At 47.6% G+C, this 21,688-nt stretch overlaps 35 non-coding genes across 35 annotated transcripts; all 35 read right to left on the minus strand.

Moving 5' to 3' along the window:
• Positions 1–419: 419 nt before the first annotated feature.
• Positions 420–610, minus strand: LOC137882975 (U2 spliceosomal RNA). The gene has a single exon (XR_011104390.1). It is a non-coding gene; the product is annotated as a U2 spliceosomal RNA (small nuclear RNA).
• A 179-nt stretch (positions 611–789) lies between these two features.
• Positions 790–904, minus strand: LOC137883103 (U5 spliceosomal RNA). The gene has a single exon (XR_011104499.1). It is a non-coding gene; the product is annotated as a U5 spliceosomal RNA (small nuclear RNA).
• Positions 905–1,400: 496 nt separating this feature from the next.
• On the minus strand, positions 1,401–1,564 carry LOC137882701 (U1 spliceosomal RNA). Its single transcript, XR_011104127.1, has one exon. It is a non-coding gene; the product is annotated as a U1 spliceosomal RNA (small nuclear RNA).
• A 673-nt stretch (positions 1,565–2,237) lies between these two features.
• LOC137883034 (U2 spliceosomal RNA) lies at positions 2,238–2,428 on the minus strand. Its single transcript, XR_011104446.1, has one exon. It is a non-coding gene; the product is annotated as a U2 spliceosomal RNA (small nuclear RNA).
• Positions 2,429–2,606: 178 nt separating this feature from the next.
• LOC137882570 (U5 spliceosomal RNA) lies at positions 2,607–2,721 on the minus strand. Its single transcript, XR_011104003.1, has one exon. It is a non-coding gene; the product is annotated as a U5 spliceosomal RNA (small nuclear RNA).
• Positions 2,722–3,217: 496 nt separating this feature from the next.
• LOC137882785 (U1 spliceosomal RNA) lies at positions 3,218–3,381 on the minus strand. The gene has a single exon (XR_011104209.1). It is a non-coding gene; the product is annotated as a U1 spliceosomal RNA (small nuclear RNA).
• A 673-nt stretch (positions 3,382–4,054) lies between these two features.
• On the minus strand, positions 4,055–4,245 carry LOC137882895 (U2 spliceosomal RNA). Its single transcript, XR_011104314.1, has one exon. It is a non-coding gene; the product is annotated as a U2 spliceosomal RNA (small nuclear RNA).
• Positions 4,246–4,424: 179 nt separating this feature from the next.
• On the minus strand, positions 4,425–4,539 carry LOC137883105 (U5 spliceosomal RNA). The gene has a single exon (XR_011104501.1). It is a non-coding gene; the product is annotated as a U5 spliceosomal RNA (small nuclear RNA).
• Positions 4,540–5,035: 496 nt separating this feature from the next.
• On the minus strand, positions 5,036–5,199 carry LOC137882702 (U1 spliceosomal RNA). The gene has a single exon (XR_011104128.1). It is a non-coding gene; the product is annotated as a U1 spliceosomal RNA (small nuclear RNA).
• A 673-nt stretch (positions 5,200–5,872) lies between these two features.
• LOC137883043 (U2 spliceosomal RNA) lies at positions 5,873–6,062 on the minus strand. The gene has a single exon (XR_011104454.1). It is a non-coding gene; the product is annotated as a U2 spliceosomal RNA (small nuclear RNA).
• Positions 6,063–6,240: 178 nt separating this feature from the next.
• LOC137883076 (U5 spliceosomal RNA) lies at positions 6,241–6,356 on the minus strand. The gene has a single exon (XR_011104475.1). It is a non-coding gene; the product is annotated as a U5 spliceosomal RNA (small nuclear RNA).
• A 406-nt stretch (positions 6,357–6,762) lies between these two features.
• Positions 6,763–6,877, minus strand: LOC137883106 (U5 spliceosomal RNA). Its single transcript, XR_011104502.1, has one exon. It is a non-coding gene; the product is annotated as a U5 spliceosomal RNA (small nuclear RNA).
• Positions 6,878–7,373: 496 nt separating this feature from the next.
• On the minus strand, positions 7,374–7,537 carry LOC137882847 (U1 spliceosomal RNA). The gene has a single exon (XR_011104267.1). It is a non-coding gene; the product is annotated as a U1 spliceosomal RNA (small nuclear RNA).
• Positions 7,538–8,210: 673 nt separating this feature from the next.
• On the minus strand, positions 8,211–8,401 carry LOC137882899 (U2 spliceosomal RNA). The gene has a single exon (XR_011104318.1). It is a non-coding gene; the product is annotated as a U2 spliceosomal RNA (small nuclear RNA).
• A 178-nt stretch (positions 8,402–8,579) lies between these two features.
• LOC137882595 (U5 spliceosomal RNA) lies at positions 8,580–8,694 on the minus strand. The gene has a single exon (XR_011104027.1). It is a non-coding gene; the product is annotated as a U5 spliceosomal RNA (small nuclear RNA).
• A 496-nt stretch (positions 8,695–9,190) lies between these two features.
• Positions 9,191–9,354, minus strand: LOC137882769 (U1 spliceosomal RNA). The gene has a single exon (XR_011104193.1). It is a non-coding gene; the product is annotated as a U1 spliceosomal RNA (small nuclear RNA).
• A 673-nt stretch (positions 9,355–10,027) lies between these two features.
• LOC137882843 (U2 spliceosomal RNA) lies at positions 10,028–10,218 on the minus strand. The gene has a single exon (XR_011104263.1). It is a non-coding gene; the product is annotated as a U2 spliceosomal RNA (small nuclear RNA).
• A 177-nt stretch (positions 10,219–10,395) lies between these two features.
• Positions 10,396–10,512, minus strand: LOC137883132 (U5 spliceosomal RNA). Its single transcript, XR_011104526.1, has one exon. It is a non-coding gene; the product is annotated as a U5 spliceosomal RNA (small nuclear RNA).
• Positions 10,513–11,008: 496 nt separating this feature from the next.
• Positions 11,009–11,172, minus strand: LOC137882589 (U1 spliceosomal RNA). The gene has a single exon (XR_011104021.1). It is a non-coding gene; the product is annotated as a U1 spliceosomal RNA (small nuclear RNA).
• Positions 11,173–11,845: 673 nt separating this feature from the next.
• Positions 11,846–12,036, minus strand: LOC137882844 (U2 spliceosomal RNA). The gene has a single exon (XR_011104264.1). It is a non-coding gene; the product is annotated as a U2 spliceosomal RNA (small nuclear RNA).
• Positions 12,037–12,215: 179 nt separating this feature from the next.
• Positions 12,216–12,330, minus strand: LOC137883107 (U5 spliceosomal RNA). The gene has a single exon (XR_011104503.1). It is a non-coding gene; the product is annotated as a U5 spliceosomal RNA (small nuclear RNA).
• A 496-nt stretch (positions 12,331–12,826) lies between these two features.
• Positions 12,827–12,990, minus strand: LOC137882858 (U1 spliceosomal RNA). The gene has a single exon (XR_011104278.1). It is a non-coding gene; the product is annotated as a U1 spliceosomal RNA (small nuclear RNA).
• Positions 12,991–13,662: 672 nt separating this feature from the next.
• Positions 13,663–13,853, minus strand: LOC137882979 (U2 spliceosomal RNA). The gene has a single exon (XR_011104394.1). It is a non-coding gene; the product is annotated as a U2 spliceosomal RNA (small nuclear RNA).
• Positions 13,854–14,034: 181 nt separating this feature from the next.
• On the minus strand, positions 14,035–14,147 carry LOC137883133 (U5 spliceosomal RNA). Its single transcript, XR_011104527.1, has one exon. It is a non-coding gene; the product is annotated as a U5 spliceosomal RNA (small nuclear RNA).
• A 496-nt stretch (positions 14,148–14,643) lies between these two features.
• On the minus strand, positions 14,644–14,807 carry LOC137882749 (U1 spliceosomal RNA). Its single transcript, XR_011104173.1, has one exon. It is a non-coding gene; the product is annotated as a U1 spliceosomal RNA (small nuclear RNA).
• Positions 14,808–15,480: 673 nt separating this feature from the next.
• On the minus strand, positions 15,481–15,671 carry LOC137883042 (U2 spliceosomal RNA). Its single transcript, XR_011104453.1, has one exon. It is a non-coding gene; the product is annotated as a U2 spliceosomal RNA (small nuclear RNA).
• A 181-nt stretch (positions 15,672–15,852) lies between these two features.
• Positions 15,853–15,965, minus strand: LOC137882594 (U5 spliceosomal RNA). Its single transcript, XR_011104026.1, has one exon. It is a non-coding gene; the product is annotated as a U5 spliceosomal RNA (small nuclear RNA).
• Positions 15,966–16,461: 496 nt separating this feature from the next.
• LOC137882760 (U1 spliceosomal RNA) lies at positions 16,462–16,625 on the minus strand. The gene has a single exon (XR_011104184.1). It is a non-coding gene; the product is annotated as a U1 spliceosomal RNA (small nuclear RNA).
• A 723-nt stretch (positions 16,626–17,348) lies between these two features.
• On the minus strand, positions 17,349–17,512 carry LOC137882794 (U1 spliceosomal RNA). Its single transcript, XR_011104217.1, has one exon. It is a non-coding gene; the product is annotated as a U1 spliceosomal RNA (small nuclear RNA).
• Positions 17,513–18,185: 673 nt separating this feature from the next.
• LOC137882845 (U2 spliceosomal RNA) lies at positions 18,186–18,376 on the minus strand. The gene has a single exon (XR_011104265.1). It is a non-coding gene; the product is annotated as a U2 spliceosomal RNA (small nuclear RNA).
• Positions 18,377–18,555: 179 nt separating this feature from the next.
• On the minus strand, positions 18,556–18,670 carry LOC137883108 (U5 spliceosomal RNA). The gene has a single exon (XR_011104504.1). It is a non-coding gene; the product is annotated as a U5 spliceosomal RNA (small nuclear RNA).
• Positions 18,671–19,166: 496 nt separating this feature from the next.
• LOC137882820 (U1 spliceosomal RNA) lies at positions 19,167–19,330 on the minus strand. The gene has a single exon (XR_011104243.1). It is a non-coding gene; the product is annotated as a U1 spliceosomal RNA (small nuclear RNA).
• A 723-nt stretch (positions 19,331–20,053) lies between these two features.
• Positions 20,054–20,217, minus strand: LOC137882725 (U1 spliceosomal RNA). The gene has a single exon (XR_011104150.1). It is a non-coding gene; the product is annotated as a U1 spliceosomal RNA (small nuclear RNA).
• A 673-nt stretch (positions 20,218–20,890) lies between these two features.
• LOC137882912 (U2 spliceosomal RNA) lies at positions 20,891–21,081 on the minus strand. The gene has a single exon (XR_011104330.1). It is a non-coding gene; the product is annotated as a U2 spliceosomal RNA (small nuclear RNA).
• Positions 21,082–21,262: 181 nt separating this feature from the next.
• On the minus strand, positions 21,263–21,375 carry LOC137883134 (U5 spliceosomal RNA). Its single transcript, XR_011104528.1, has one exon. It is a non-coding gene; the product is annotated as a U5 spliceosomal RNA (small nuclear RNA).
• Between the last annotated feature and the right edge of the window lie 313 nt (positions 21,376–21,688).

The raw sequence follows: 21,688 nt of genomic DNA on the forward strand, positions 1-21,688 counted from the left end.
CAAAAAGCCACACCCACTTCTCTCGGCAAACCCGGGCAATTTGCATTACTCAACACACAGCTTCACAGCATACAACAGACACTGCTGCACAGCTACGCTTGCACTTTTCTGGACAATCTGCAAACGAAATAGAGCCTACAAAATGACATCACCCACAATCTGACTCGGAGGACGGAAATTAGCATTCAGAGCTGGAAATTTCCCCAAGCAGTCAGGGCTGATGTATACAGTGATTTGAGGCTGGGAGCACAGTGTTGTTCCACAAAGGGCCTCGGTAAGGAGTAAACAGGGCCTTTGTTTGCCACAAGTCCCGGCCTTGAAGACAGACAGCGACTGTGACTCGCGTCGTTCATTTCAGAGTCAAATCAATCAACAGACTGATCCATTTAGATTGGTGTTTGGTTGTCCACAAGGCATTTAAAGAGTGCACCGTTCCAGGCAATGCTGCAATACCGGGTCAATGCGTGGAGTGAACGGAGCAAGCCCCTTTTTCATCTCCCAATGCTAAAAATCTGCTTAATACATTATCCTCATATAGAGGACATATCAGATATTAAACTGATAAGAACAGATACTACACTTGATCTTAGCCAAAAGGCCGAGAAGCAATAAGCCCCAACTGTTTGCTTCCTGAGGCAACCTCCTGACACATTTCTCCCTTGTCGTGGTGCAGTTCATTCAATGGGTCATGGCAGTGGCTGCTGCTTTGCACACCCGTCCAAACCCTCCATAGTCAAGCACCTTGGTCTAGTTAAGGACACCTGTCTTTCTTTTCACAAGTGTACAAGGCTCAGCCAAACGGCAAAGCCTGCCAAAAATAGGTTTAACTCATTGGTGTTCCTCTCCACGGAAGTCTTTAGTAAAAGGCGAAAGACTTGTGCGTTATGAAGAGAAACCAAAGTAAGTACAGCACTCTTGTCGAGAGCAGCTGAAGACCCTAGTCGTCCCAGTCAAAACGCTCATGGTAAGCCTGAGTTGACGTGCCCTGTTCCAAATCCAAAGCCACACCCCTGCCCACATCTTAAAGAGGGCAATATTCTCCAATGTACTATTTCCTTCCCTCCAATCAAAAGCACAAATATCGCTGTGTTATTTTTTCTTCATTTCAATGTTGATTCAGAGCTGGAAATTTCCCCCAGCAATCAGGGCTGATGTATACAGTGATTTGAGGCTGGGAGCACAGTCCTGGTGCAGTTCTTTCAATGGGGCATAGCAGTGGCTGCTGCTTGGCACACCTGTCCAAGCCCTCCATGGTCAAGCACCATGGTCTAGTTAAGGACATCTTTCTTCCTTTTCACAAACGCCCAGGATTCGGCTACAGGAATCGGCAAGCGGAATAGCAGCATGTTGAGGTCCATGTCCGTCTACCAACCGTGTGATATTTTTTTCAACTTAAAAATCAGGGGAGAGCGCGAACGCAGTCCCCCACTACCAGAAATTATGCAGTTGAGATTCCCACATTTGGGGAATTCGCAGTGGTCAGCACAACCGGAGTGCAATGGTTGAGCCTCGCCCTGGGTGAACCACCTTCTTGATCATGGTATCTTCCCTGCCAGGTAAGTATGAGTTGGAAGACACAGAGACAGGGGTGGCATTCCCAGACACAGTACTCTGGATGACGGTTCCCAGATGGCATAATCCCAGAGTCAGCATTAGCTTCCCTTGGCAAGCTGTTTCTGCTTCTGAGAAAGCAAACACAGCCCAGCAACCAAACGAAAATCTAAGCATGCTAACAATGGAAGGATCTTCAGAACACATTTCTCCCACAAAGAAGGGAAAATATCGGTGAGGAGAACACGCAATCATTTTAGGCCCATCCAAAAAGCCACACCCACTTCTCTCGGCAAACCCGGGCAATTTGCATTACTCAACACACAGCTTCACAGCATACAACAGACACTGCTGCACAGCTACGCTTGCACTTTTCTGGACAATCTGCAAACGAAATAGAGCCTACAAAATGACATCACCCACAATCTGACTCGGAGGACGGAAATTAGCATTCAGAGCTGGAAATTTCCCCAAGCAGTCAGGGCTGATGTATACAGTGATTTGAGGCTGGGAGCACAGTGTTGTTCCACAAAGGGCCTCGGTAAGGAGTAAACAGGGCCTTTGTTTGCCACAAGTCCCGGCCTTGAAGACAGACAGCGACTGTGACTCGCGTCGTTCATTTCAGAGTCAAATCAATCAACAGACTGATACATTTAGATTGGTGTTTGGTTGTCCACAAGGCATTTAAAGAGTGCACCGTTCCCGGCAATGCTGCAATACCGGGTCAATGCGTGGAGTGAACGGAGCAAGCCCCTTTTTCATCTCCCAATGCTAAAAATCTGCTTAATACATTATCCTCATATAGAGGACATATCACATATTAAACTGATAAGAACAGATACTACACTTGATCTTAGCCAAAAGGCCGAGAAGCGATGAGCCCCAACTGTTTGCTTCCTGAGGCAACCTCCTGACACATTTCTCCCTTGTCGTGGTGCAGTTCATTCAATGGGTCATGGCAGTGGCTGCTGCTTTGCACACCCGTCCAAACCCTCCATAGTCAAGCACCTTGGTCTAGTTAAGGACAGCTGTTTTTCTTTTCACAAGTGTACCAGGCTCAGCCAAACGGCAAAGCCTGCCAAAATAGCTTTAACTCATTGGTGTTCCTCTCCACGGAAGTCTTTAGTAAAAGGCGAAAGACTTGTGCGTTATGAAGAGAAACCAAAGTAAGTACAGCACTCTTGTCGAGAGCAGCTGAAGACCCTAGTCGTCCCAGTCAAAACGCTCATGGTAAGCCTGAGTTGACGTGCCCTGTTCCAAATCCAAAGCCACACCCCTGCCCACATCTTAAAGAGGGCAATATTCTCCAATGTACTATTTCCTTCCCTCCAATCAAAAGCACAAATCTCGCTGTGTTATTTTTTCTTCATTTCACTGTTGATTCAGAGCTGGAAATTTCCCCCAGCAATCAGGGCTGATGTATACAGTGATTTGAGGCTGGGAGCACAGTCCTGGTGCAGTTCTTTCAATGGGGCATAGCAGTGGCTGCTGCTTGGCACACCTGTCCAAGCCCTCCATGGTCAAGCACCATGGTCTAGTTAAGGACATCTTTCTTCCTTTTCACAAACGCCCAGGACTCGGCTACAGGAATCGGCAAGCGGAATAGCAGCATGTTGAGGTCCATGTCCGTCTACCAACCGTGTGATATTTTTTTCAACTTAAAAATCAGGGGAGAGCGCGAACGCAGTCCCCCACTACCAGAAATTATGCAGTCGAGATTCCAACATTTGGGGAATTCGCAGTGGTCAGTGCAACCGGAGTGCAATGGTTGAGCCTCGCCCTGGGTGAACCACCTTCTTGATCATGGTATCTTCCCTGCCAGGTAAGTATGACCTAGAAGACACAAAGACAGGGGTGGCATTCCCAGACACAGTACTCTGGATGACGGTTCCCAGATGGCATAATCCCAGAGTCAGCATTAGCTTCCCTTGGCAAGCTGTTTCTGCTTCTGAGAAAGCAAACACAGCCCAGCAACCAAACGAAAATCTAAGCATGCTAACAATGGAAGGATCTTCGGAACACATTTCTCCCACAAAGAAGGGAAAATATCGGTGAGGAGAACACGCAATCATTTTAGGCCCATCCAAAAAGCCACACCCACTTCTCTCGGCAAACCCGGGCAATTTGCATTACTCAACACACAGCTTCACAGCATACAACAGACACTGCTGCACAGCTACGCTTGCACTTTTCTGGACAATCTGCAAACGAAATCGAGCCTACAAAATGACATCACCCACAATCTGACTCGGAGGACGGAAATTAGCATTCAGAGCTGGAAATTTCCCCAAGCAGTCAGGGCTGATGTATACAGTGATTTGAGGCTGGGAGCACAGTGTTGTTCCACAAAGGGCCTCGGTAAGGAGTAAACAGGGCCTTTGTTTGCCACAAGTCCCGGCCTTGAAGACAGACAGCGACTGTGACTCGCGTCGTTCATTTCAGAGTCAAATCAATCAACAGACTGATCCATTTAGATTGGTGTTTGGTTGTCCACAAGGCATTTAAAGAGTGCACCGTTCCCGGCAATGCTGCAATACCGGGTCAATGCATGGAGTGAACGGAGCAAGCCCCTTTTTCATCTCCCAATGCTAAAAATCTGCTTAATACATTATCCTCATATAGAGGACATATCAGATATTAAGCTGATAAGAACAGATACTACACTTGATCTTAGCCAAAAGGCCGAGAAGCGATGAGCCCCAACTGTTTGCTTCCTGAGGCAACCTCCTGACACATTTCTCCCTTGTCGTGGTGCAGTTCATTCAATGGGTCATGGCAGTGGCTGCTGCTTTGCACACCCGTCCAAACCCTCCATAGTCAAGCACCTTGGTCTAGTTAAGGACAGCTGTCTTTCTTTTCACAAGTGTACAAGGCTCAGCCAAACGGCAAAGCCTGCCAAAAATAGGTTTAACTCATTGGTGTTCCTCTCCACGGAAGTCTTTAGTAAAAGGCGAAAGACTTGTGCGTTATGAAGAGAAACCAAAGTAAGTACAGCACTCTTGTCGAGAGCAGCTGAAGACCCTAGTCGTCCCAGTCAAAACGCTCATGGTAAGCCTGAGTTGACGTGCCCTGTTCCAAATCCAAAGCCACACCCCTGCCCACATCTTAAAGAGGGCAATATTCTCCAATGTACTATTTCCTTCCCTCCATTCAAAAGCACAAATCTCGCTGTGTTATTTTTTCTTCATTTCAACGTTGATTCAGAGCTGGAAATTTCCCCCAGCAGTCAGGGCTGATGTATACAGTGATTTGAGGCTGGCAGCACAGTCCTGGTGCAGTTCTTTCAATGGGGCATAGCAGTGGCTGCTGCTTGGCACACCTGTCCAAGCCCTCCATGGTCAAGCACCATGGTCTAGTTAAGGACATCTTTCTTCCTTTTCACAAACGCCCAGGACTCGGCTACAGGAATCGGCAAGCCGAATAGCAGCATGTTGAGGTCCATGTCCGTCTACCAACCGTGTGATATTTTTTTCAACTTAAAAATCAGGGGAGAGCGCGAACGCAGTCCCCCACTACCAGAAATTATGCAGTTGAGATTCCCACATTTGGGGAATTCGCAGTGGTCAGCACAACCGGAGTGCAATGGTTGAGCCTCGCCCTGGGTGAACCACCTTCTTGATCATGGTATCTTCCCTGCCAGGTAAGTATGAGTTGGAAGACACAGAGACAGGGGTGGCATTCCCAGACACAGTACTCTGGATGACGGTTCCCAGATGGCATAATCCCAGAGTCAGCATTAGCTTCCCTTGGCAAGCTGTTTCTGCTTCTGAGAAAGCAAACACAGCCCAGCAACCAAACGAAAATCTAAGCATGCTAACAATGGAAGGATCTTCGGAACACATTTCTCCCACAAAGAAGGGAAAATATCGGTGAGGAGAACACGCAATCATTTTAGGCCCATCCAAAAAGCCACACCCACTTCTCTCGGCAAACCCGGGCAATTTGCATTACTCAACACACAGCTTCACAGCATACAACAGACACTGCTGCACAGCTACGCTTGCACTTTTCTGGACAATCTGCAAACGAAATAGAGCCTACAAAATGACATCACCCACAATCTGACTCGGAGGACGGAAATTAGCATTCAGAGCTGGAAATTTCCCCAAGCAGTCAGGGCTGATGTATACAGTGATTTGAGGCTGGGAGCACAGTGTTGTTCCACAAAGGGCCTCGGTAAGGAGTAAACAGGGCCTTTGTTTGCCACAAGTCCCGGCCTTGAAGACAGACAACGACTGTGACTCCCGTCGTTCATTTCAGAGTCAAATCAATCAACAGACTGATCCATTTAGATTGGTGTTTGGTTGTCAACGAGGCATTTAAAGAGTGCACCGTTCCCGGCAATGCTGCAATACCGGGTCAACGCGTGGAGTGAACGGAGCAAGCCCTTTTTCATCTCCCAATGCTAAAAATCTGCTTAATACATTATCCTCATATAGAGGACACATCAGATATTAAACTGATAAGAACAGATACTACACTTGATCTTAGCCAAAAGGCCGAGAAGCGATGAGCCCCAACTGTTTGCTTCCTGAGGCAACCTCCTGACACATTTCTCCCTTGTCGTGGTGCAGTTCATTCAATGGGTCATGGCAGTGGCTGCTGCTTTGCACACCCGTCCAAACCCTCCATAGTCAAGCACTCTGGTCTAGTTAAGGACAGCTGTCTTTCTTTTCACAAGTGTACAAGTCTCAGCCAAACGGCAAAGCCTGCCAAAAATAGGTTTAACTCATTGGTGTTCCTCTCCACGGAAGTCTTTAGTAAAAGGCGAAAGACTTGTGCGTTATGAAGAGAAACCAAAGTAAGTACAGCACTCTTGTCGAGAGCAGCTGAAGACCCTAGTCGTCCCAGTCAAAACGCTCATGGTAAGCCTGAGTTGACGTGCCCTGTTCCAAATCCAAAGCCACACCCCTGCCCACATCTTAAAGAGGGCAATATTCTCCAATGTACTATTTCCTTCCCTCCAATCAAAAGCACAAATCTCACTGTGTTATTTTTTCTTCATTTCACTGTTGATTCAGAGCTGGAAATTTCCCCCAGCAGTCAGGGCTGATGTATACAGTGATTTGAGGCTGGGAGCACAGTCCTGGTGCAGTTCATTCAATGGGTCATGGCAGTGGCTGCTGCTTTGCACACCCGTCCAAACCCTCCATAGTCAAGCACCTTGGTCTAGTTAAGGACAGCTGTCTTTCTTTTCACAAGTGTACAAGGCTCAGCCAAACGGCAAAGCCTGCCAAAAATAGGTTTAACTCATTGGTGTTCCTCTCCACGGAAGTCTTTAGTAAAAGGCGAAAGACTTGTGCGTTATGAAGAGAAACCAAAGTAAGTACAGCACTCTTGTCGAGAGCAGCTGAAGACCCTAGTCGTCCCAGTCAAAACGCTCATGGTAAGCCTGAGTTGACGTGCCCTGTTCCAAATCCAAAGCCACACCCCTGCCCACATCTTAAAGTGGGCAATATTCTCCAATGTACTATTTCCTTCCCTCCATTCAAAAGCACAAATCTCGCTGTGTTATTTTTTCTTCATTTCAATGTTGATTCAGAGCTGGAAATTTCCCCCAGCAGTCAGGGCTGATGTATACAGTGATTTGAGGCTGGCAGCACAGTCCTGGTGCAGTTCTTTCAATGGGGCATAGCAGTGGCTGCTGCTTGGCACACCTGTCCAAGCCCTCCATGGTCAAGCACCATGGTCTAGTTAAGGACATCTTTCTTCCTTTTCACAAACGCCCAGGACTCGGCTACAGGAATCGGCAAGCCGAATAGCAGCATGTTGAGGTCAATGTCCGTCTACCAACCGTGTGATATTTTTTTCAACTTAAAAATCAGGGGAGAGCGCGAACGCAGTCCCCCACTACCAGAAATTATGCAGTCGAGATTCCCACATTTGGGGAATTCGCAGTGGTCAGCACAACCGGAGTGCAATGGTTGAGCCTCGCCCTGGGTGAACCACCTTCTTGATCATGGTATCTTCCCTGCCAGGTAAGTATGACCTAGAAGACACAAAGACAGGGGTGGCATTCCCAGACACAGTACTCTGGATGACGGTTCCCAGATGGCATAATCCCAGAGTCAGCATTAGCTTCCCTTGGCAAGCTGTTTCTGCTTCTGAGAAAGCAAACACAGCCCAGCAACCAAACGAAAATCTAAGCATGCTAACAATGGAAGGATCTTCGGAACACATTTCTCCCACAAAGAAGGGAAAATATCGGTGAGGAGAACACGCAATCATTTTAGGCCCATCCAAAAAGCCACACCCACTTCTCTCGGCAAACCCGGGCAATTTGCATTACTCAACACACAGCTTCACAGCATACAACAGACACTGCTGCACAGCTACGCTTGCACTTTTCTGGACAATCTGCAAACGAAATAGAGCCTACAAAATGACATCACCCACAATCTGACTCGGAGGACGGAAATTAGCATTCAGAGCTGGAAATTTCCCCAAGCAGTCAGGGCTGATGTATACAGTGATTTGAGGCTGGGAGCACAGTGTTGTTCCACAAAGGGCCTCGGTAAGGAGTAAACAGGGCCTTTGTTTGCCACAAGTCCCGGCCTTGAAGACAGACAGCGACTGTGACTCGCGTCGTTCATTTCAGAGTCAAATCAATCAACAGACTGATCCATTTAGATTGGTGTTTGGTTGTCCACAAGGCATTTAAAGAGTGCACCGTTCCGGGCAATGCTGCAATACCGGGTCGATGCGTGGAGTGAACGGAGCAAGCCCCTTTTTCATCTCCCAATGCTAAAAATCTGCTTAATACATTATCCTCATATAGAGGACATATCAGATATTAAACTGATAAGAACAGATACTACACTTGATCTTAGCCAAAAGGCCGAGAAGCGATGAGCCGCAACTGTTTGCTTCCTGAGGCAACCTCCTGACACATTTCTCCCTTGTCGTGGTGCAGTTCATTCAATGGGTCATGGCAGTGGCTGCTGCTTTGCACACCCGTCCAAACCCTCCATAGTCAAGCACCCTGGTCTAGTTAAGGACAGCTGTCTTTCTTTTCACAAGTGTACAAGTCTCAGCCAAACGGCAAAGCCTGCCAAAAATAGTTTAACTCATTGGTGTTCCTCTCCACGGAAGTCTTTAGTAAAACGCGAAAGACTTGTGCGTTATGAAGAGAAACCAAAGTAAGTACAGCACTCTTGTCGAGAGCAGCTGAAGACCCTAGTCGTCCCAGTCAAAACGCTCATGGTAAGCCTGAGTTGACGTGCCCTGTTCCAAATCCAAAGCCACACCCCTGCCCACATCTTAAAGAGGGCAATATTCTCCAATGTACTATTTCCTTCCCTCCAATCAAAAGCACAAATCTCACTGTGTTATTTTTTCTTCATTTCACTGTTGATTCAGAGCTGGAAATTTCCCCCAGCAGTCAGGGCTGATGTATACAGTGATTTGAGGCTGGGAGCACAGTCCTGGTGCAGTTCTTTCAATGGGGCATAGCAGTGGCTGCTGCTTGGCACACCTGTCCAAGCCCTCCATGGTCAAGCACCATGGTCTAGTTAAGGACATCTTTCTTCCTTTTCACAAACGCCCAGGACTCAGCTACAGGAATCGGCAAGCGGAATAGCAGCATGTTGAGGTCGATGTCCGTCTACCAACCGTGTGATATTTTTTTCAACTTAAAAATCAGGGGAGAGCGCGAACGCAGTCCCCCACTACCAGAAATTATGCAGTCGAGATACCCACATTTAGGGAATTCACAGTGGTCAGCACAACCGGAGTGCAATGGTTGAGCCTCGCCCTGGGTGAACCACTTTCTTGATCATGGTATCTTCCCTGCCAGGTAAGTATGACCTAGAAGACACAAAGACAGGGGTGGCATTCCCAGACACAGTACTCTGGATGACGGTTCCCAGATGGCATAATCCCAGAGTCAGCATTAGCTTCCCTTGGCAAGCTGTTTCTGCTTCTGAGAAAGCAAACACAGCCCAGCAACCAAACGAAAATCTAAGCATGCTAACAATGGAAGGATCTTCGGAACACATTTCTCCCACAAAGAAGGGAAAATATCGGTGAGGAGAACACGCAATCATTTTAGGCCCATCCAAAAAGCCACACCCACTTCTCTCGGCAAACCTGGGCAATTTGCATTACTCAACACACAGCTTCACAGCATACAACAGACACTGCTGCACAGCTACGCTTGCACTTTTCTGGACAATCTGCAAACGAAATAGAGCCTACAAAATGACATCACCCACAATCTGACTCGGAGGACGGAAATTAGCATTCAGAGCTGGAAATTTCCCCAAGCAGTCAGGGCTGATGTATACAGTGATTTGAGGCTGGGAGCACAGTGTTGTTCCACAAAGGGCCTCGGTAAGGAGTAAACAGGGCCTTTGTTTGCCACAAGTCCCGGCCTTGAAGACAGACAGCGACTGTGACTCGCGTCGTTCATTTCAGAGTCAAATCAATCAACAGACTGATCCATTTAGATTGGTGTTTTGTTGTCCACAAGGCATTTAAAGAGTGCACCGTTCCCGGCAATGCTGCAATACCGGGTCAATGCGTGGAGTGAACGGAGCAAGCCCCTTTTTCATCTCCCAATGCTAAAAATCTGCTTAATACATTATCCTCATATAGAGGACATATCAGATATTAAACTGATAAGAACAGATACTACACTTGATCTTAGCCAAAAGGCCGAGAAGCGATGAGCCGCAACTGTTTGCTTCCTGAGGCAACTTCCTGACACATTTCTCCCTTGTCGTGGTGCAGTTCATTCAATGGGTCATGGCAGTGGCTGCTGCTTTGCACACCCGTCCAAACCCTCCATAGTCAAGCACCTTGGTCTAGTTAAGGACAGCTGTCTTTCTTTTCACAAGTGTACAAGGCTCAGCCAAACGGCAAAGCCTGCCAAAAGTAGGTTTAACTTATTGGTGTTCCTCTCCACGGAAGTCTTTAGTAAAAGGCGAAAGACTTGTGCGTTATGAAGAGAAACCAAAGTAAGTACAGCACTCTTGTCGAGAGCAGCTGAAGACCCTAGTCGTCCCAGTCAAAACGCTCATGGTAAGCCTGAGTTGACGTGCCCTGTTCCAAATCCAAAGCCACACCCCTGCCCACATCTTAAAGAGGGCAATATTCTCCAATGTACTATTTCCTTCCCTCCAATCAAAAGCACAAATCTCGCTGTGTTATTTTTTCTTCATTTCACTGTTGATTCAGAGCTGGAAATTTCCACCAGCAGTCAGGGCTGATGTCTACAGTGATTTGAGGCTGGGAGCACAGTCCTGGTGCAGTTCTTTCAATGGGGCATAGCAGTGGCTGCTGCTTGGCACACCTGTCCAAGCCCTCCATGGTCAAGCACCATGGTCTAGTTAAGGACATCTTTCTTCCTTTTCACAAACGCCCAGGACTCGGCTACAGGAATCGGCAAGCGGAATAGCAGCATGTTGAGGTCCATGTCCGTCTACCAACCGTGTGATATTTTTTTCAACTTAAAAATCAGGGGAGAGCGCGAACGCAGTCCCCCACTACCAGAAATTATGCAGTCGAGATTCCCACATTTGGGGAATTCGCAGTGGTCAGCACAACCGGAGTGCAATGGTTGAGCCTCACCCTGGGTGAACCACCTTCTTGATCACGGTATCTTCCCTGCCAGGTAAGTATGAGTTGGAAGACACAGAGACAGGGGTGGCATTCCCAGACACAGTACTCTGGATGACGGTTCCCAGATGGCATAATCCCAGAGTCAGCATTAGCTTCCCTTGGCAAGCTGTTTCTGCTTCTGAGAAAGCAAACACAGCCCAGCAACCAAACGAAAATCTAAGCATGCTAACAATGGAAGGATCTTCGGAACACATTTCTCCCACAAAGAAGGGAAAATATCGGTGAGGAGAACACGCAATCATTTTAGGCCCATCCAAAAAGCCACACCCACTTCTCTCGGCAAACCCGGGCAATTTGCATTACTCAACACACAGCTTCACAGCATACAACAGACACTGCTGCACAGCTACGCTTGCACTTTTCTGGACAATCTGCAAACGAAATAGAGCCTACAAAATGACATCACCCACAATCTGACTCGGAGGACGGAAATTAGCATTCAGAGCTGGAAATTTCCCCAAGCAGTCAGGGCTGATGTATACAGTGATTTGAGGCTGGGAGCACAGTGTTGTTCCACAAAGGGCCTCGGTAAGGAGTAAACAGGGCCTTTGTTTGCCACAAGTCCCGGCCTTGAAGACAGACAGCGACTGTGACTCGCGTCGTTCATTTCAGAGTCAAATCAATCAACAGACTGATCCATTTAGATTGGTGTTTTGTTGTCCACAAGGCATTTAAAGAGTGCACCGTTCCCGGCAATGCTGCAATACCGGGTCAATGCGTGGAGTGAACGGAGCAAGCCCCTTTTTCATCTCCCAATGCTAAAAATCTGCTTAATACATTATCCTCATATAGAGGACATATCAGATATTAAACTGATAAGAACAGATACTACACTTGATCTTAGCCAAAAGGCCGAGAAGCGATGAGCCCCAACTGTTTGCTTCCTGAGGCAACTTCCTGACACATTTCTCCCTTGTCGTGGTGCAGTTCATTCAATGGGTCATGGCAGTGGCTGCTGCTTTGCACACCCGTCCAAACCCTCCATAGTCAAGCACTCTGGTCTAGTTAAGGACAGCTGTCTTTCTTTTCACAAGTGTACAAGGCTCAGCCAAACGGCAAAGCCTGCCAAAAATAGGTTTAACTCATTGGTGTTCCTCTCCACGGAAGTCTTTAGTAAAAGGCGAAAGACTTGTGCGTTATGAAGAGAAACCAAAGTAAGTACAGCACTCTTGTCGAGAGCAGCTGAAGACCCTAGTCGTCCCAGTCAAAACGCTCATGGTAAGCCTGAGTTGACGTGCCCTGTTCCAAATCCAAAGCCACACCCCTGCCCACATCTTAAAGAGGGCAATATTCTCCAATGTACTATTTCCTTCCCTCCAATCAAAAGCACAAATCTCACTGTGTTGTTTTTTCTTCATTTCACTGTTGATTCAGAGCTGGAAATTTCCCCCAGCAGTCAGGGCTGATGTATACAGTGATTTGAGGCTGGCAGCACAGTCCTGGTGCAGTTCTTTCAATGGGGCATAGCAGTGGCTGCTGCTTGGCACACCTGTCCAAGCCCTCCATGGTCAAGCACCATGGTCTAGTTAAGGACATCTTTCTTCCTTTTCACAAACGCCCAGGACTCGGCTACAGGAATCGGCAAGCGGAATAGCAGCATGTTGAGGTCCATGTCCGTCTACCAACCGTGTGATATTTTTTTCAACTTAAAAATCAGGGGAGAGCGCGAACGCAGTCCCCCACTACCAGAAATTATGCAGTCGAGATTCCCACATTTGGGGAATTCGCAGTGGTCAGCACAACCGGAGTGCAATGGTTGAGCCTCGCCCTGGGTGAACCACCTTCTTGATCATGGTATCTTCCCTGCCAGGTAAGTATGAGTTGGAAGACACAGAGACAGGGGTGGCATTCCCAGACACAGTACTCTGGATGACGGTTCCCAGATGGCATAATCCCAGAGTCAGCATTAGCTTCCCTTGGCAAGCTGTTTCTGCTTCTGAGAAAGCAAACACAGCCCAGCAACCAAACGAAAATCTAAGCATGCTAACAATGGAAGGATCTTCGGAACACATTTCTCCCACAAAGAAGGGAAAATATCGGTGAGGAGAACACGCAATCATTTTAGGCCCATCCAAAAAGCCACACCCACTTCTCTCGGCAAACCCGGGCATTTGCATTACTCAACACACAGCTTCACAGCATACAACAGACACTGCTGCACAGCTACGCTTGCACTTTTCTGGACAATCTGCAAACGAAATAGAGCCTACAAAATGACATCACCCACAATCTGACTCGGAGGACGGAAATTAGCATTCAGAGCTGGAAATTTCCCCAAGCAGTCAGGGCTGATGTATACAGTGATTTGAGGCTGGGAGCACAGTGTTGTTCCACAAAGGGCCTCGGTAAGGAGTAAACAGGGCCTTTGTTTGCCACAAGTCCCGGCCTTGAAGACAGACAGCGACTGTGACTCGCGTCGTTCATTTCAGAGTCAAATCAATCAACAGACTGATCCATTTAGATTGGTGTTTGGTTGTCCACAAGGCATTTAAAGAGTGCACCGTTCCAGGCAATGCTGCAATACCGGGTCAATGCGTGGAGTGAACGGAGCAAGCCCCTTTTTCATCTCCCGATGCTAAAAATCTGCTTAATACATTATCCTCATATAGAGGACATATCAGATATTAAACTGATAAGAACAGATACTACACTTGATCTTAGCCAAAAGGCCGAGAAGCGATGAGCCCCAACTGTTTGCTTCCTGAGGCAACTTCCTGACACATTTCTCCCTTGTCGTGGTGCAGTTCATTCAGTGGGTCATGGCAGTGGCTGCTGCTTTGCACACCCGTCCAAACCCTCCATAGTCAAGCACCTTGGTCTAGTTAAGGACAGCTGTCTTTCTTTTCACAAGTGTACAAGTCTCAGCCAAACGGCAAAGCTTGCCAAAAATAGGTTTAACTCATTGGTGTTCCTCTCCACGGAAGTCTTTAGTAAAAGGCGAAAGACTTGTGCATTATGAAGAGAAACCAAAGTAAGTACAGCACTCTTGTCGAGAGCAGCTGAAGACCCTAGTCGTCCCAGTCAAAACGCTTATGGTAAGCCTGAGTTGACGTGCCCTGTTCCAAATCCAAAGCCACACCCCTGCCCACATCTTAAAGAGGGCAATATTCTCCAATGTACTATTTCCTTCCCTCCAATCAAAAGCACAAATCTCGCTGTGTTATTTTTTCGTCATTTCAATGTTGATTCAGAGCTGGAAATTTCCCCCAGCAATCAGGGCTGATGTATACAGTGATTTGAGGCTGGGAGCACAGTCCTGGTGCAGTTCTTTCAATGGGGCATAGCAGTGGCTGCTGCTTGTCACACCTGTCCAAGCCCTCCATGGTCAAGCACCATGGTCTAGTTAAGGACATCTTTCTTCCTTTTCACAAACGCACAGGACTCGGCTACAGGAATCGGCAAGCGGAATAGCAGCATGTTGAGGTCCATGTCCGTCTACCATCCGGGTGATATTTTTTTCAACTTAAAAATCAGGGGAGTGCGCGAACGCAGTCCCCCACTACCAGAAATTATGCAGTAGAGATTCCCACATTTCGGGAATTCGCAGTGGTCAGCACAACCGGAGTGCAATGGTTGAGCCTCGCCCTGGGTGAACCACCTTCTTGATCATGGTATCTTCCCTGCCAGGTAAGTATGAGTTGGAAGACACAGAGACAGGGGTGGCATTCCCAGACACAGTACTCTGGATGACGGTTCCCAGATGGCATAATCCCAGAGTCAGCATTAGCTTCCCTTGGCAAGCTGTTTCTGCTTCTGAGAAAGCAAACACAGCCCAGCAACCAAACGAAAATCTAAGCATGCTAACAATGGAAGGATCTTCGGAACACATTTCTCCCACAAAGAAGGGAAAATATCGGTGAGGAGAACACGCAATCATTTTAGGCCCATCCAAAAAGCCACACCCACTTCTCTCGGCAAACCCGGGCAATTTGCATTACTCAACACACAGCTTCACAGCATACAACAGACACTGCTGCACAGCTACGCTTGCACTTTTCTGGACAATCTGCAAACGAAATAGAGCCTACAAAATGACATCACCCACAATCTGACTCGGAGGACAGAAATTAGCATTCAGAGCTGGAAATTTCCCCAAGCAGTCAGGGCTGATGTATACAGTGATTTGAGGCTGGGAGCACAGTGTTGTTCCACAAAGGGCCTCGGTAAGGAGTAAACAGGGCCTTTGTTTGCCACAAGTCCCGGCCTTGAAGACAGACAGCGACTGTGACTTGCGTCGTTCATTTCAGAGTCAAATCAATCAACAGACTGATCCATTTAGATTGGTGTTTGGTTGTCCACAAGGCATTTGAAGAGTGCACCGTTCCCGGCAATGCTGCAATACCGGGTCAATGCGTGGAGTGAACGGAGCAAGCCCCTTTTTCATCTCCCAATGCTAAAAATCTGCTTAAAACATTATCCTCATATAGAGGACATATCAGATATTAAACTGATAAGAACAGATACTACACTTGATCTTAGCCAAAAGGCCGAGTAGCGATGAGCCCCAACTGTTTGCTTCCTGAGGCAACTTCCTGACACATTTCTCCCTTGTCGTGGTGCAGTTCAATCAGTGGGTCATGGCAGTGGCTGCTGCTTTGCACACCCGTCCAAACCCTCCATAGTCAAGCACCTTGGTCTAGTTAAGGACACCTGTCTTTCTTTTCACAAGTGTACAAGGCTCAGCCAAACGTCAAAGCCTGCCAAAAATAGGTTTAACTCATTGGTGTTCCTCTCCACGGAAGTCTTTAGTAAAAGACGAAAGACTTGTGCTTTATGAAGAGAAACCAAAGTAAGTACAGCACTCTTATCGAGAGCAGCTGAAGACCCTAGTCGTCCCAGTCAAAACGCTCATGGTAAGCCTGAGTTGACGTGCCCTGTTCCAAATCCAAAGCCACACCCTTGCCCACATCTTAAAGAGGGCAATATTCTCCAATGTACTATTTCCTTCCCTCCATTCAAAAGCACAAATCTCACTGTGTTATTTTTTCTTCATTTCACTGTTGATTCAGAGCTGGAAATTTCTCCCAGCAGTCAGGGCTGATGTATACAGTGATTTGAGGCTGGCAGCACAGTCCTGGTGCAGTTCTTTCAATGGGGCATAGCAGTGGCTGCTGCTTGGCACACCTGTCCAAGCCCTCCATGGTCAAGCACCATGGTCTAGTTAAGGACATCTTTCTTCCTTTTCACAAACGCCCAGGACTCGGCTACAGGAATCGGCAAGCGGAATAGCAGCATGTTGAGGTCCATGTCCGTCTACCAACCGTGTGATATTTTTTTCAACTTAAAAATCAGGGGAGAGCGCGAACGCAGTCCCCCACTACCAGAAATTATGCAGTCGAGATTCCCACATTTGGGGAATTCGCAGTGGTCAGTGCAACCGGAGTGCAATGGTTGAGCCTCGCCCTGGGTGAACCGCCTTCTTGATCATGGTATCTTCCCTGCCAGGTAAGTATGACCTAGAAGACACAAAGACAGGGGTGGCATTCCCAGACACAGTACTCTGGATGACGGTTCCCAGATGGCATAATCCCAGAGTCAGCATTAGCTTCCCTTGGCAAGCTGTTTCTGCTTCTGAGAAAGCAAACACAGCCCAGCAACCAAACGAAAATCTAAGCATGCTAACAATGGAAGGATCTTCGGAACACATTTCTCCCACAAAGAAGGGAAAATATCGGTGAGGAGAACACGCAATCATTTTAGGCCCATCCAAAAAGCCACACCCACTTCTCTCGGCAAACCCGGGCAATTTGCATTACTCAACACACAGCTTCACAGCATACAACAGACACTGCTGCACAGCTACGCTTGCACTTTTCTGGACAATCTGCAAACGAAATAGAGCCTACAAAATGACATCACCCACAATCTGACTCGGAGGACGGAAATTAGCATTCAGAGCTGGAAATTTCCCCAAGCAGTCAGGGCTGATGTATACAGTGATTTGAGGCTGGCAGCACGGTCCTGGTGCAGTTCTTTCAATGGGGCATAGCAGTGGCTGCTGCTTGGCACACCTGTCCAAGCCCTCCATGGTCAAGCACCATGGTCTAGTTAAGGACATCTTTCTTCCTTTTCACAAACGCCCAGGACTCGGCTACAGGAATCGGCAAGCGGAATAGCAGCATGTTGAGGTCCATGTCCGTCTACCAACCGGGTGATATTTTTTTCAACTTAAAGATCAGGGGAGAGCGCGAACGCAGTCCCCCACTACCAGAAATTATGCAGTCAAGATTCCCACATTTTGGGAGTTAGCAGTGGTCAGCACAACCGGAGTGCAATGGTTGAGCCTCGCCCTGGGTGAACCACCTTCTTGATCACGGTATCTTCCCTGCCAGGTAAGTATGAGTTGGAAGACACAGAGACAGGGGTGACATTCCCAGACACAGTACTCTGAATGACGGTTCCCAGATGGCATAATCCCAGAGTCAGCATTAGCTTCCCTTGGCAAGCTGTTTCTGCTTCTGAGAAAGCAAACACAGCCCAGCAACCAAACGAAAATCTAAGCATGCTAACAATGGAAGGATCTTCGGAACACATTTCTCCCACAAAGAAGGGAAAATATCGGTGAGGAGAACACGCAATCATTTTAGGCCCATCCAAAAAGCCACACCCACTTCTCTCGGCAAACCCGGGCAATTTGCATTACTCAACACACAGCTTCACAGCATACAACAGACACTGCTGCACAGCTACGCTTGCACTTTTCTGGACAATCTGCAAACGAAATCGAGCCTACAAAATGACATCACCCACAATCTGACTCGGAGGACGGAAATTAGCATTCAGAGCTGGAAATTTCCCCAAGCAGTCAGGGCTGATGTATACAGTGATTTGAGGCTGGGAGCACAGTGTTGTTCCACAAAGGGCCTCGGTAAGGAGTAAACAGGGCCTTTGTTTGCCACAAGTCCCGGCCTTGAAGACAGACAGCGACTGTGACTCGCGTCGTTCATTTCAGAGTCAAATCAATCAACAGACTGATCCATTTAGATTGGTGTTTGGTTGTCCACAAGGCATTTAAAGAGTGCACCGTTCCCGGCAATGCTGCAATACCGGGTCAATGCGTGGAGTGAACGGAGCAAGCCCCTTTTTCATCTCCCAATGCTAAAAATCTGCTTAATACATTATCCTCATATAGAGGACATATCAGATATTAAACTGATAAGAACAGATACTACACTTGATCTTAGCCAAAAGGCCGAGAAGCGATGAGCCCCAACTGTTTGCTTCCTGAGGCAACCTCCTGACACATTTCTCCCTTGTCGTGGTGCAGTTCATTCAATGGGTCATGGCAGTGGCTGCTGCTTTGCACACCCGTCCAAACCCTCCATAGTCAAGCACCTTGGTCTAGTTAAGGACAGCTGTCTTTCTTTTCACAAGTGTACAAGGCTCAGCCAAACGGCAAAGCCTGCCAAAAATAGGTTTAACTCATTGGTGTTCCTCTCCACGGAAGTCTTTAGTAAAAGGCGAAAGACTTGTGCGTTATGAAGAGAAACCAAAGTAAGTACAGCACTCTTGTCGAGAGCAGCTGAAGACCCTAGTCGTCCCAGTCAAAACGCTCATGGTAAGCCTGAGTTGACGTGCCCTGTTCCAAATCCAAAGCCACACCCCTGCCCACATCTTAAAGAGGGCAATATTCTCCAATGTACTATTTCCTTCCCTCCATTCAAAAGCACAAATCTCGCTGTGTTATTTTTTCTTCATTTCAATGTTGTTTCAGAGCTGGAAATTTCCCCCAGCAGTCAGGGCTGATGTATACAGTGATTTGAGGCTGGCAGCACAGTCCTGGTGCAGTTCTTTCAATGGGGCATAGCAGTGGCTGCTGCTTGGCACACCTGTCCAAGCCCTCCATGGTCAAGCACCATGGTCTAGTTAAGGACATCTTTCTTCCTTTTCACAAACGCCCAGGACTCGGCTACAGGAATCGGCAAGCCGAATAGCAGCATGTTGAGGTCGATGTCCGTCTACCAACCGTGTGATATTTTTTTCAACTTAAAAATCAGGGGAGAGCACGAACGCAGTCCCCCACTACCAGAAATTATGCAGCTGAGATTCCAACATTTGGGGAATTCGCAGTGGTCAGCACAACTGGAGTGCAATGGTTGAGCCTCACCCTGGGTGAACCACCTTCTTGATCACGGTATCTTCCCTGCCAGGTAAGTATGAGTTGAAAGACACAGAGACAGGGGTGGCATTCCCAGACACAGTACTCTGGATGACGGTTCCCAGATGGCATAATCCCAGAGTCAGCATTAGCTTCCCTTGGCAAGCTGTTTCTGCTTCTGAGAAAGCAAACACAGCCCAGCAACCAAACGAAAATCTAAGCATGCTAACAATGGAAGGATCTTCGGAACACATTTCTCCCACAAAGAAGGGAAAATATCGGTGAGGAGAACACGCAATCATTTTAGGTCCATCCAAAAAGCCACACCCACTTCTCTCGGCAAACCCGGGCAATTTGCATTACTCAACACACAGCTTCACAGCATACAACAGACACTGCTGCACAGCTACGCTTGCACTTTTCTGGACAATCTGCAAACGAAATAGAGCCTACAAAATGACATCACCCACAATCTGACTCGGAGGACGGAAATTAGCATTCAGAGCTGGAAATTTCCCCAAGCAGTCAGGGCTGATGTATACAGTGATTTGAGGCTGGCAGCACGGTCCTGGTGCAGTTCTTTCAATGGGGCATAGCAGTGGCTGCTGCTTGGCACACCTGTCCAAGCCCTCCATGGTCAAGCACCATGGTCTAGTTAAGGACATCTTTCTTCCTTTTCACAAACGCCCAGGACTCGGCTACAGGAATCGGCAAGCGGAATAGCAGCATGTTGAGGTCCATGTCCGTCTACCAACCGGGTGATATTTTTTTCAACTTAAAAATCAGGGGAGAGCGCGAACGCAGTCCCCCACTACCAGAAATTATGCAGTCAAGATTCCCACATTTGGGGAATTAGCAGTGGTCAGCACAACCGGAGTGCAATGGTTGAGCCTCGCCCTGGGTGAACCACCTTCTTGATCACGGTATCTTCCCTGCCAGGTAAGTATGAGTTGGAAGACACAGAGACAGGGGTGACATTCCCAGACACAGTACTCTGAATGACGGTTCCCAGATGGCATAATCCCAGAGTCAGCATTAGCTTCCCTTGGCAAGCTGTTTCTGCTTCTGAGAAAGCAAACACAGCCCAGCAACCAAACGAAAATCTAAGCATGCTAACAATGGAAGGATCTTCGGAACACATTTCTCCCACAAAGAAGGGAAAATATCGGTGAGGAGAACACGCAATCATTTTAGGCCCATCCAAAAAGCCACACCCACTTCTCTCGGCAAACCCGGGCAATTTGCATTACTCAACACACAGCTTCACAGCATACAACAGACACTGCTGCACAGCTACGCTTGCACTTTTCTGGACAATCTGCAAACGAAATAGAGCCTACAAAATGACATCACCCACAATCTGACTCGGAGGACGGAAATTAGCATTCAGAGCTGGAAATTTCCCCAAGCAGTCAGGGCTGATGTATACAGTGATTTGAGGCTGGGAGCACAGTGTTGTTCCACAAAGGGCCTCGGTAAGGAGTAAACAGGGCCTTTGTTTGCCACAAGTCCCGGCCTTGAAGACAGACAGCGACTGTGACTCGCGTCGTTCATTTCAGAGTCAAATCAATCAACAGACTGATCCATTTAGATTGGTGTTTGGTTGTCCACAAGGCATTTAAAGAGTGCACCGTTCCCGGCAATGCTGCAATACCGGGTCAATGCGTGGAGTGAACGGAGCAAGCCCTTTTTTCATCTCCCAATGCTAAAAATCTGCTTAATACATTATCCTCATATAGAGGACATATCAGATATTAAACTGATAAGAACAGATACTACACTTGATCTTAGCCAAAAGGCCGAGAAGCGATGAGCCCCAACTGTTTGCTTCCTGAGGCAACCTCCTAACACATTTCTCCCTTGTCGTGGTGCAGTTCATTCAGTGGGTCATGGCAGTGACTGCTGCTTTGCACACCCGTCCAAACCCTCCATAGTCAAGCACCTTGGTCTAGTTAAGGACAGCTGTCTTTCTTTTCACAAGTGTACAAGTCTCAGCCAAACGGCAAAGCTTGCCAAAAATAGGTTTAACTCATTGGTGTTCCTCTCCACGGAAGTCTTTAGTAAAAGGCGAAAGACTTGTGCATTATGAAGAGAAACCAAAGTAAGTACAGCACTCTTGTCGAGAGCAGCTGAAGACCCTAGTCGTCCCAGTCAAAACGCTCATGGTAAGCCTGAGTTGACGTGCCCTGTTCCAAATCCAAAGCCACACCCCTGCCCACATCTTAAAGAGGGCAATATTCTCCAATGTACTATTTCCTTCCCTCCAATCAAAAGCACAAATCTCGCTGTGTTATTTTTTCTTCATTTCAATGTTGATTCAGAGCTGGAAATTTCCCCCAGCAATCAGGGCTGATGTATACAGTGATTTGAGGCTGGGAGCACAGTCCTGGTGCAGTTCTTTCAATGGGGCATAGCAGT

Source organism: Cebidichthys violaceus, unplaced genomic scaffold, assembly GCF_023349555.1.
Source record: "Cebidichthys violaceus isolate CVI_PGR_0920_01 unplaced genomic scaffold, fCebVio1.0.p SCAF_32, whole genome shotgun sequence".
Classification (NCBI taxonomy): Eukaryota; Metazoa; Chordata; class Actinopteri; order Perciformes; family Stichaeidae; genus Cebidichthys; species Cebidichthys violaceus.